The 12,040-nt window shown below is 37.5% G+C and overlaps 1 protein-coding gene across 3 annotated transcripts in view; it reads left to right on the forward strand.

Moving 5' to 3' along the window:
• The window catches only part of LOC150100550 (transforming growth factor beta regulator 1), a 166,184-nt gene that overhangs the window by 128,905 nt on the left and 25,239 nt on the right, over window positions 1-12,040 (forward strand). The window lies entirely within an intron of this gene.

Genomic DNA, 12,040 nt, shown 5'->3' on the forward strand with positions numbered 1-12,040 from the left:
CTTTTTATGTGTTGAATATAAAAAACACATAAAAAAACACATCGATTTGGAAAAGGCATATGACAAGGTGCCAAGAGAGAAGCTATTCGATATGCTGCAGTTATATGGTGTCAATGGGGCATTATATCAAGCAATACTTAGTCTTTATTTGAGTTGTGAGTCAGCAGTTAGAATTGAAGGAAGTACAGGAAGATGGTTTAATGTTAAATCTGGTGTGAGACAAGGATGTACATTATCCCCTCTGTTATTCATTATCTATATGGATCACATTATGAAGGAATGTGGTATTAAACCTGATATCAAAATTGGAGATGTTAATGTCAGCTCTTTGCTTTATGCGGATGATGTTATACTTCTAAATAAATCCGCTACAAGTCTGCAAGATTCTCTGACTAAATTGAATAGCTGTTGTAATAGATATGGTATGAAGGTCAGCAATAAAAAGACAAAGACAATGAAAATAGGCAGAATCATTGAAAATGTCAACTGTGTTGTGAATGGAGAACCTGTGGAACAAGTGAAACATTTCAGCTACTTAGGCACAATTTTTACTGAAGATGGTAAACTAAATATAGAAATAGACAACAGAATCAGCAAAGCTGGTATCGTGGGAAGTCAATTGAATAAACTCATGTGGAATAAGAAAGAAATTAGTCGGAACACTAAATTAGCTGTATACAAGACTGTGTTCAAACCAATTTTAACTTATGGATCTGAGAGCTGGGTCAGAAGTAAAACGCTTGACCAAAGACTAGAGACCGCAGATATGAGAGTCCTGAGAAAGATTATAGGCGTGAACAGATGGCATCAATGGCAATATCATATTAAAAATGAGGATATTAGGAAAGAACTTGACATTGTCAGCATCCAGGAATGCGTTAGCAGAGCTAATCTCAGATGGTATGGTCACTTAAATAGAATGGGAGAGGAAAGATTAGCAAAACAAGTGTTCTCTGCCAGGTTGGCAGGAAAACGACCCAGAGGAAGACCAAGATATAGGTGGATTGATACGGTACAAAGTGCCTTAGACGATAGAAATATAAGATCTGATAGTGTTGGAGTCTTGACAAGTAACAGACTGATTTGGAGGAAAATTGTAGATAGGAAGTTAGTAATGATGTAGTACTGTCATATCCTGTACACCCCTTGAGGGTACATGGCAGGAATTTGATGATGATGATGATGATCTTGCAGACTTGTAGCGGATTTATTTAGAAGTATAACATCATCCGCATAAAGCAAAGAGCTGACATTAACATCTCCAATTTTGATATCATGTTTAATACCACTTTCCTTCATAATGTGATACATATAGATAATGAATAACAGAGGGGATAATGTACATCCTTGTCTCGCACCAGATTTAACATTAAACCATCTTCCTGTACTTCCTTCAATTCTAACTGCTGACTCACAACTCAAATAAAGACTAAGTATTGCTTGATATAATGCCCTGTTGACACCATATAACTGCAGCGTATTGAATAGCTTCTCTCTTGGTACCTTGTCATATGCCTTTTCCAGATCGACAAAACTTAAATACAGATCTTTGTTATATTCCCATGATTTCTCCACTATTTGTCGTAAAGTGAGGATCTGATCCTGACAGCCTCTATTTGGCCTGAATCCAGCTTGTCCTTCACCAATCTTTTCTTCCACAATTCTTCTCAACTGTTTCTCAAGTATACTTGCATAGATGTTTCCAGGAACACTCAGTAGGGAAATACCTCTGTAATTTTCACATGCAGTTTTATTTCCCTTTTTATATATGGGTACTATAAGAGCTCTACTCCAATCATCAGGAATTCGTCCCTCTGTCCAGGCTTTCTGAACTATGCAGTGGAGCCACTGTAAGACTTTTATACCACCATAATTCAGCATTTCTGGTCGAATATCATCTACTCCTGCTGCCTTTCCACATTTCAAGACTTTGATGGCTTTTTCTACTTCAAGTATGGATATGTATTCCTGACTGCATGCCTGGTCAGTGTTTTTTACCACTGTGCTGTCATCACTGCTTGTTTCATTTAGCAGTTTTTTAAAGTAATTACTCCATACTTCAAGGATATCGTTTTCTCCTGTTTTCATGTCACCTTTATCATCTCTAATTCCTTTTACAGCACTCTTTCCTCCATTCTTAAGCTTCTTCAACAACCTCCAGAATATTTTGCCACCTTCTTGATATTTATTTTCTATATTCTTGCCAAAGTCCTCCCATGACTGTTTAGCTAGTTTTACACTGTGTTTAGCATTCTTGCATTTGTCTCTATATTCTCTAAGAGCACAAGCTTTGACAGGAACTTTTGGTATGCTTTCTTCTTTTCCTTCACTGCCTCTTTAACTTCCTGTGTCCACCAGGGTGTTCTGATTTTTTTTATCCTTGTAGACAAACTCACCACATGCCTCTCTGGCAGAATCAGTCAATGTTTTCTTGAGAGTTTGCCACTGAATCTCCAAGGTTTGATTCCTGTTCTCAAACTCTTTCATTTTTTCTTCAATAATCTTTGTATATTTTAGTCTACAGCTCACATCTGAGAACTGCTCAACTTTTTTCGCTTTAAAACTTTCTTACATGTTATTCTTTTCAATATGAAATTCAGTTTTATCCTGCTCAAGACTTAAATAGTGATCACTTCCAATTTCAAATCCTCTGTACACTCTGGTGTCCTGCACCAGGAAGAAAACATCACTATCAACAATAACATAGTCAATGAGACTTTTCTTATTCCTAGCCTCTTCTCTCCATGTGAATTTGTGCACATTTTTATGTTGGAACATGGTGTTAGTAGTAACCAGTCCATGTCCTGAGCAGAAATCCAACAGATATTTGCCATTATTATTAGCTTTGCTCTTTTCTCCAAATTTTCCCAAAACATTTTTGTATGTCTGACAATCACTTCCTACTCTGCTATTTAGATCTCCAACAAGGACCAACTTTTCATTTTTTTTTTGTGTCAGTTGCTTTTTCTAAAGCCTCAAAAAATTCCTCCACTTCTACCTTAGTAGAACCTTCTGTGGGACCATAATCACAAATAAGTCTCATTGTCCAGTTCCCCATTCTCATATTTGCCCACATTACTCTACTTGAGACTGACTGCCATTCAAGAAGATTAGCCTCGTATTTTGTGTTGAATACTATGGCTACTCCTTCTTTTCCTTGATTGTCATTGCCTGAATATAACATTTTGTATTTATTGCTCAGAAAGATCTCACCAGTTTTTGTCTTTTTTGTTTCAGTCACCCCTATTATGTCGATCTGGTACTTATCTAATTCCTCAGCTAGTTCCATTTCTTTGCCATTCAGGCTTCTTACGTTGATGGTACCGATCTTTAACTCTGGTGATATTGAGTTGGGATTTATTTTCAGATTTGTTCCAGTAGCTGACTTTTCGCTGTTCGCCCTGGTTCCCTGGCGAAAACAACAGGGGACTTGTTTAACCGGGCGACGCCCCAGCCGCCATGAAATTTTGTCATGTTTTACCATCATTCTATATTTTGGTTTAACCAATAAGAATACAATTTGGTCGACTAAATCCCAAATTGCCAGCCCATCATTGTCCGTTCAGATTTAATAAGCAAGAAAACAAGAATAAGAATCCAAGTAGATACCCAACAGGGTGCACGACAAGAAGGTGAGGATTGGACATTACGTCAGAAGCTCTGGTCGGTTCTCCGCATTCCTTTAAAGGCGATGTGGAGGTCTCCTCTCAGTTATACAGCTTTGACCCTTAAGCACCCCAATTTTCAATAATTTTCAATATATATAACTAACCAAATTAAAATATTCATTAATGATGATGATATAGAACAGATTAATACATTCAAATATCTATGCTACCACTTATCTTGTGAAAGAGAGAAAGACATACAACATAAAATAACCCGTTACATAGAAATGACAAAAACTATTAATCAGATATTCACTTCAGATTTAATAAGTAAGAAAACAAGAATAAGAATCCAAGTAGATACCCAACAGGGTGCACCACGAGAAGGTGAGGATTGGACATTAGGTCAGAAGCTCTGGTCGGTTCTCCGCATTCCTTTAAAGGCCATATGGAGGTCTCCTCTCAGTTATACAGCTTTGACCCTTAAGCACCCCAATTTTCAATAATTTTCAATATATATATAACTAACCAAATTAAAATAAAAATACCTGCACAAAAATCTGAATCACAGAACATAAATGCAGGTGTCCATCAAGGATGTAGTCTATCACTGCACCTCTTTAATATTTATATTAATAATATAAGAGAGCGGAGGGAAACAACTAGTTTTGGCATTCAAATAAATGATTGTACCAACATCGATACAATTTTATTTGCTAATGATCAGGTTCTAATTGAAGATAACGAAGATTCACTACATCAAGCAGCCTTTTCATTAAATAAATTAGCAAAAATATATAATAAAACATAAAAAACATACAAAAACATACAAATCTCCACTTCCAAAACTAAAGTCATGGCATTTAAAGGCCATGACCCAATTAGAAGCAACATTTTCATTAATGATGATATTATAGAACAGATTAATACATTCAAATATCTATGCTACCACTTATCTTGTGAAAGAGAGAAAGACATACAACATAAAATAACCAGTTACATAGAAATGACAAAAACTATTAATCAGATATTCACTTCAGATTTAATAAGCAAGAAAACAAGAATAAGAATCCATAATCAATAGCAAGACCTACCATAACCCAAACAGATAGAAAAAGACTGATAGCAAGATATAATAGGCTCAACTTCGAAAGAAATAGTGATATCTTAAAGGAACTTGAGGTGATACCTGCCTTAGACTGCATCAATCTTTTTAGAGAGAGATGAAGATAACATACAGAAAGAATGAGTGGAGGAATACTCCCCATAGAGATACAGTGATATCGACCTCACGGGGGGAGGAGTAGAGATTGGCCTTTGAAAAGATGGGAAGAGACTGTAGCAGGCCACTAGGTCTATTACTGGAAAGGGAGAAAAAGTTAATTACTATTTAATGAGTTAATTTTTGGTGATGGGACTTGTCTATTTACTAGTGGATCAAGTAATTTTATGTGCATATAAACCGAGTTATTTATCATAACTTTGATAAGTACAAGAATATGTGTAGGAGAAATGTTTTTAGTGAGCACTATAAATGAACACATTTAAGAAATATAAATAGATATGTGAGCATACTTAATATTATTTGAGTTTGTTATTGCAAATGTTATTAGTATTATAATGTTCATCATGTCTCGGTCATAATTCTGGAACAAGAGATGCACAAAGTATGTGTAAACATTGAACTACTTGTCATAAATTGTATATATATATATATATATATATTATTATTATTATAACGGTGTCTCCATGGAGTCAAAAGACTCATCACAGGAGACCCTACATTGAAACACTAACCATTATTTACACATTACCTGTCATACTTCTTAAATTCATTCATAACCACCTCTGGCAACGCATTCCACCCATTCACAACCCTCCAAGCAAAAAATCTAGTCCTAACACCCTTGTTAACCACACTCTTACATAATCTCCAGGGATGGCCCTGGAGATTATGTAAGAGTCTGGAGATTTCACTGGCCTTGAAAATATCAGTATCAATCCTATAAAATCCCTTTAATAATTTATATCCGTCTATCGTATCACCACTCCTAGGTCTATCGGCTAGTTTTTGGAGCCCACAGATCTTCAATCTATCCTTGTAGGGAACATCCCACAGACCTGCATCTTTGCAATCAGACCACAGACCTTAATCTTTGTAACTCGCCTCTGAATCCTCTCTACCATTTCTTCTTCACCAAGAAATCCAGGTGACCAGATCTGTGTGCAATAGTCCAGATGCAGTCTTATTAATGCCTTATAAAGTGGAACAATAACTTCCTTATCCCTGCTTGTTAGTGTGTTCTTCAACAACCATGTAATTTGATGCGATGTTTTGGCATTCTTTGCAATATGCCATTTAAACTTAATTTTCTGTCCACAATAACTCTCAAATCCCTTGCCTCGTCAACTTCTGGCAGTTCAGTTTCATCAATATAGTAAACAACATGTGATCTCACTCTCCCGAAGTGCATCACTTTACACTTAGCTACATTAAATTGACAGCTATTTACCTTGGTCCATACAGTCAGCCTATTTAAGTCATCCTGCAAGATATCTACATCATCTGAATTGACTATCGCTCTTCCTAATTTTGCATCATCAGCAAACAAGGGGATATTTCCTTTCAAAGTATCCCCAATATCATTCATGTACAAATTAAACAATAGAGGACCAAGCACTGAGCCCTGAGGTACACCACTAGTCATCTGCCTTCTCCTGGACTCAGCTCCTCCATAAACCACTCTTTGATATCTATTCACCAGCCACCCTCTAATCCAAATCACCAGCTTCGGATCCATACCCGTTTGTTCTAATTTATGCAACAGAGTTCCGTGTGGAATCGTGTCAGATACCTTTGCAAAGTCCAGCAGTATCACTGAGTAAGGATTTCCTTTATCCAGCTCCACTGTTACTTTATTATAGAAAGTAATCAAGTTACTGAGGCAAGACCTACCCTTCTCAAAACCATGTTGCCCCTTATAAAGTATCATATTTCTGTCCACTCCTGAATTCTAATTTTTACCAATTTCTCCAAAACCTTAACCACCACTTCAGATATATTGATTGGTCTATAATTTGTAACCTCTGTCTTGAAGCTTCCCTTATGCAGTGGAATTATTTTCTCCTCTTTCCACTCTATTGGTACTTTACCAGAACTGAGGCTTAAATTAAACAGCCTGGTTAAAGGAGGTGCTAATTCTCTTGCACATTCTCGTAACACATGGGCTGATATGCCATCTAACCCAAATAGAGGTGCTTAATATATTACAGAACCATTAAGGTTCTGTAATATATTAAGCACCTCTATTTCGTCTATCTCTAGACTCTCATCAGTCAGTGACACATTCCACACTGCAATATCACAACCAAGATGGTACACTTTTGCAAAATGATCACTAAGCAACTCAACTATTTGATTTGCTTCTGTAATTTCGTTACCATCAACACTTTTTAAAGTAATCTTTCCATGGTTATTCTTCCTTTTACTTGCCACATAGCAAAAGAACTCCTTAGGGTTTCTTTTGGATTCATCAGCTAGCCTCCTCTAATAATTAGCTTTGGCTTACCTTACCATAAGGTTACTCTCTTTTCCTGTACCTTGTACTTCTCATGGGAATGCTCATCTCCTATTTCTTTATACTTCCTCCACAATCTTTTCTTTATCTGCAACTCCTGCTTAATAATAATATTAATCCATTTTACCCCTACTTGATTTCTCCTTCTGACTCTGGGAATACAGTCTGATACAGCTATCTTTAAATACTCCTTGACAATCTCCCATGCACCATCAACATCTCTCCCCTTCAAATTCTCCTGCCATAGTACTCCTGAAAGCTGACTTCTCAGCTTGTCATAATCACCAGCCTTGTAATTCCACATATACCCCTTCTTAACAGAATATTCAGCACATCGTACCATCTCCCAGGTCAAGACCACATGATCGCTTTCCCCAAGTGGAGACCGTGTAACTAAATTACTTACTGATATGTTCTCTGATGTTATGACCTGATCTAACACTCTTGAATCTCTTGTCCCTTCCATTACATGCTGTCTCAGGTAGTTATCTCGTAACAACTGTATAAACTTCATTTCCTTTGTTCCTTGTGAACCATTCCTTCTCCTAATCTATGTCCCCAAAGTTAAAATCCCCCATAATGATTACTCGACCTTCACTCATCCTGCTAATTTGCCAATACATACTATCTACATTTTCCCTTATACCCTTTGGATTATAACAACAATCAATTACATATTTCGCCCTGTTGATCTCTATCTCACACCAAACAACCTCGAATGAACTGCCCTCTACATACCTGTCACCTTGAGGCACTTCTGCCTTTTTTGGCTTTAACGCTTTGTCTATCATTAGTAAACCACCCCCATTCTGTCATCTCTATCCTGCCTGAAAATACTGTGCCCCTTACATTCATATATAATAATATATGAATATTATATATATATATAATTTATTTGACTAAAATCATGTAACTGTTTAGTTTATTCAGAGGCTGAATAATAGGTAATATGCTGTACATAATCCCTAACAAAAAATCTCTCCAGTGATAAGTCTCTTCTGATTTCAGAAATCAGAAGAGACTGTATATCAAAATGCTACAGTTCTGACAAGAACCTGAGCTGTTATTTAGGTTTCAAACTTTTTTTGACCAAACCACACTATTTGAGTAATGTTGGTAAGGTAGTGCAAGTAGGTAGAGTTTAAGCATATAATCACACATCATATAATAATATTTCTTAATGATTAGAATTCACATTTTACATTCATCTTGATAAAAGAAATCCAAGAAAAAGTTATTAGCAGGTTCCATTAAATTTGAAATTTTCAAATCATCTCAGGCAAAATGAAAATTGAAGAGTTATTTTAGTTTATCACCTTATAGCTGGTGATTGCACCATATAAAAGTCTCTCACAGCCAACTCATCCCCACCTTTTTGTGGTGTGGCCTTTTCCACAAATGGTGCTTTGGTTGGGTGAGTATTGCCTCCTAAAATGCATATCTTCCTTAGTTGTGAGGAAATGGCAACTTTCCTCACAATTAGGGAAGATGGTAGATGTCTTTCATCACCTGGTGAAACACCACCACCATCACCCTGCTTTTTGGACGTGTGAAGTGGCTACTGCCATGTTTCATCTTCAGAGTAGGGTCTACAGCTTCTGTCATCCCTGCCTCTTCTCACATGCGGTGCACATGATGGCCTTGCTGGGCATGCTTAACGCACCATTATCATTAATTAACTCGAGAGCCAACTTTTGATCAATTTGTGAGGATACAGCATTAAAACAGTTTTCCACAGGCTGGTCGCCAGATAGCACATGGGAATCTGATGGTAACACATCTTTTGGAGGTTTCCTGATCAGCTGGTGAATAATCCTGCTGCCACTTACTCTGCTAGGTCATGCCTGGACAGAGACTGGGTTAGTAATATGTAGGGGGGGGGACACTGTCTGATACTACAGTTGGAATGGAGTCTGGGGCACTCCCTGTGTGTGAGTTGTACACAAATCCTTCACCCCAGCTGCATGCTCTGCTCTTTGCAAAAAAATCAATCATACAAATGCCAGCATTTTAAGTAGATACAAAAAAATTTCCCATAAAAAATCTAAAAATATGAAAAATAAAAAAAATAAATAAAAATTTCTTCTAATAAAAAATACTCCCATATCCATTTCACCAACATTCAAGGTATCAATACAAACATCACTTCTATACACACTACTAAGAGACATCAAAACCTGAATCCCAATTCATATCCTTCATGACCACACCTCATCTCAACTGTCCCAACTACATTCTGCATGATGCATTTCTCAAAAAAAGGAGGAATGTGTGCTTTGTAAAATCTGATATCCCTTAGCAAAAGCTTTCCAACTTGGAATCCTTGCTTTTCGACCTGCTCTGGCTCAAGATTTCCTTGCCTCATTTTAAAAATTGATTTCACACAAACTAATTACCCAAATTGTGTGATTATCTTCTTAGGGGACTTTAACATAACACAAATTGGCTCTCCTCCAACTTCACAGATCAAGCCGAAAGGGAAGCTGAATCATGTGCCATCAGTCACAACCTAATACAAATAGTTAACCTGGCAACCAGAATACCAGACAACCCTCATCATTCTTTCAACACTCTGAACTTTTTTTTTAACTAGCTCTCCCTTCAAATACATTGTGGATGTCTGCTCTCCCCTTGGCAACTTTGATCACAATCGGTTTGTCCTCCTCCCAGCCTCATACCTTATGGCACTACAATTGTGCCAACTAGAATGACCTGAATTTTTATGCCTCTTTTCCATAGTTTTTCTGTCTCGATCCAAACATCTGCACTGGAATGAGAGCCTTCATTCCCCACTCCACTGCAAACCCCCCAACCCGTATTCAAGCCCTGGTTCTCAAAAAAAGAAAAATGTGGCTCTACAGTCATTGATAAAAATGTAACATATGTTCAGTGGCTTAAATTAAACACTCCAACTTCTCATTAAGCTTACACAACAGCCTGAAACAAGTGTAAAAAAGTTATAAACAATTCCAAAGCAGACTTTATAAAAATGAAATGCAATAAACTTGCCTCCTTCTCAACCGACAGTCAGATGTAACTTCTGCCTTCCTTGTTACACTACTTCTCTTACATCCTGATGGCACCATGGTAACCTCACCCAAGGAAAAGGCAAACCTCTTGGTATCAGTTTTTTCTCCAACTCTTGCCTGGATGACCAAGGCAAATCACCTCCCACACTACCATAAGCTGCACACTGCATGCCTTCTCTGAACTTTTGCCAGATGGACTTCAGGCCAATTCTGATTAATCGTGATACTAAAAGGCTCCTGGTCCAGATGGTATTTCTCCAGTTGTGCATACTCAAAATTTGTGCTCCAGAATTAACACCTATCCTGTATTGTCTATATAGGTTATCATATTCTATAAGCATATACCCAATAACATAGAAGCAAGCCATCATCCAGCCTGTACCCAAAAAGAGAAACAAAAGTCAGCCATCTAACTATTGCCCCTTACTCTCACCTCAGTCCTTTCAAAAGTGATGAAGATTATCAACAACCAGCCTCTTAATCAGTTAATTAACAATCACCAATATGGATTCCACCATTCTTGTTCTACAGATGACCTCCTAGTTAATCTCACCCACTTTTGGACATAGGCCATGGAAAGGAGAAACTCGTGTTATTGCTCTCAATATTTCAAAGGCATTCGAACATGTCTGGCACTGAGGTCTCATGAACAAGCTACCATCTTATGGCCTCCCTCCTGCATTCTGTGATTGGATTGCCAGCTTTCTCACTGGTTGTTCATTGCATGTCATGGTGGACTGCTTCCTTTCATCAGATTTCTCATGAGTAGTACCCCCCCCCCCCAGGTGCTGTACTCTCACCCATGCTCTTCCTCCTTTACATTGATGGCATTCTCTTTCCGACTTAAAATCCTGTTTACAGCTTTGCCAATGACAGTATTCTTCATTCCTCGTCCGAGAAACCCTGTAACGTTCAAATGATAGAAGTCTCAAGATCTTCCATAAGCACTGACATAAACACTGATCTCTCTTCAATATCCTCAAATGAAGGTAAAGATAACTTAGTATAATTCAATGGCATAGAAACTCAGACCTTCCTTATTACCTAGAAGAACGATCCTACCTCCCTCACTCTTATTTTTGATAATGTTCCAATTTCCTTTCAAGATCAGCTTCTCTTCTTGGGTTGACTGTCACATCCAATTTATCCTGGTACAAACATATTATATACATTGCCTTCTCAGCTTTTAGAAAGCTTGCAAACCTCCATAAGAATTCTTGATGATGTTTAGAAGAGGGAATCTGCTTAATGGATAACAATTCCCTCACAGACTTCCACAGTGCAGAAATAGAGCACCTATGGGAAAGTGACTGAAGTCACTTTCCCATAGGTGCTCTATTTCTGCACTGTGCCTTTTCTATAGGTACTTACATGGGCACTGCTCTTCCAAATTTGCCACTACCATTCCTCCACTTTTTTCTAACTACATAAGAACTAGAGCAGTCACTGGTCAACACCCATACTCTGTCTAGCTCTAAACATACCGAACAAACCTCACATCATGTTTCTTCATTCCATCCACCTCTATTCTTTGGAACAGTCTCTCTCATACTATTTTTCCAATCAAGTACAACATCCAACTCTTTGAGAAACATATCAATAGGCTACTTCTTTCTCCTTAATCATTTGTCCATACATGGCACTGTAGTGTTATTGGTCCATATGACCTTTCATGTGTGTAGTCATAATAAAAAAAAGGTGGGGAGGGGAAGAAAAATTGTTTTATGTGTACTGGATACACACAGAGAAAGAGAGAAAGAAAATGAGTATGTTGTTGCTATCCACAAAAGGTGGTAACATCAACCACACCAGTTTAATACTGGTG

Source organism: Typopeltis vanoorti, chromosome 12 (genome assembly GCF_054136105.1).
Source record: "Typopeltis vanoorti isolate ZY-2024b chromosome 12, IOZ_Tvanoo_1.0, whole genome shotgun sequence".
Lineage (NCBI taxonomy): Eukaryota > Metazoa > Arthropoda > Arachnida > Uropygi > Thelyphonidae > Typopeltis > Typopeltis vanoorti.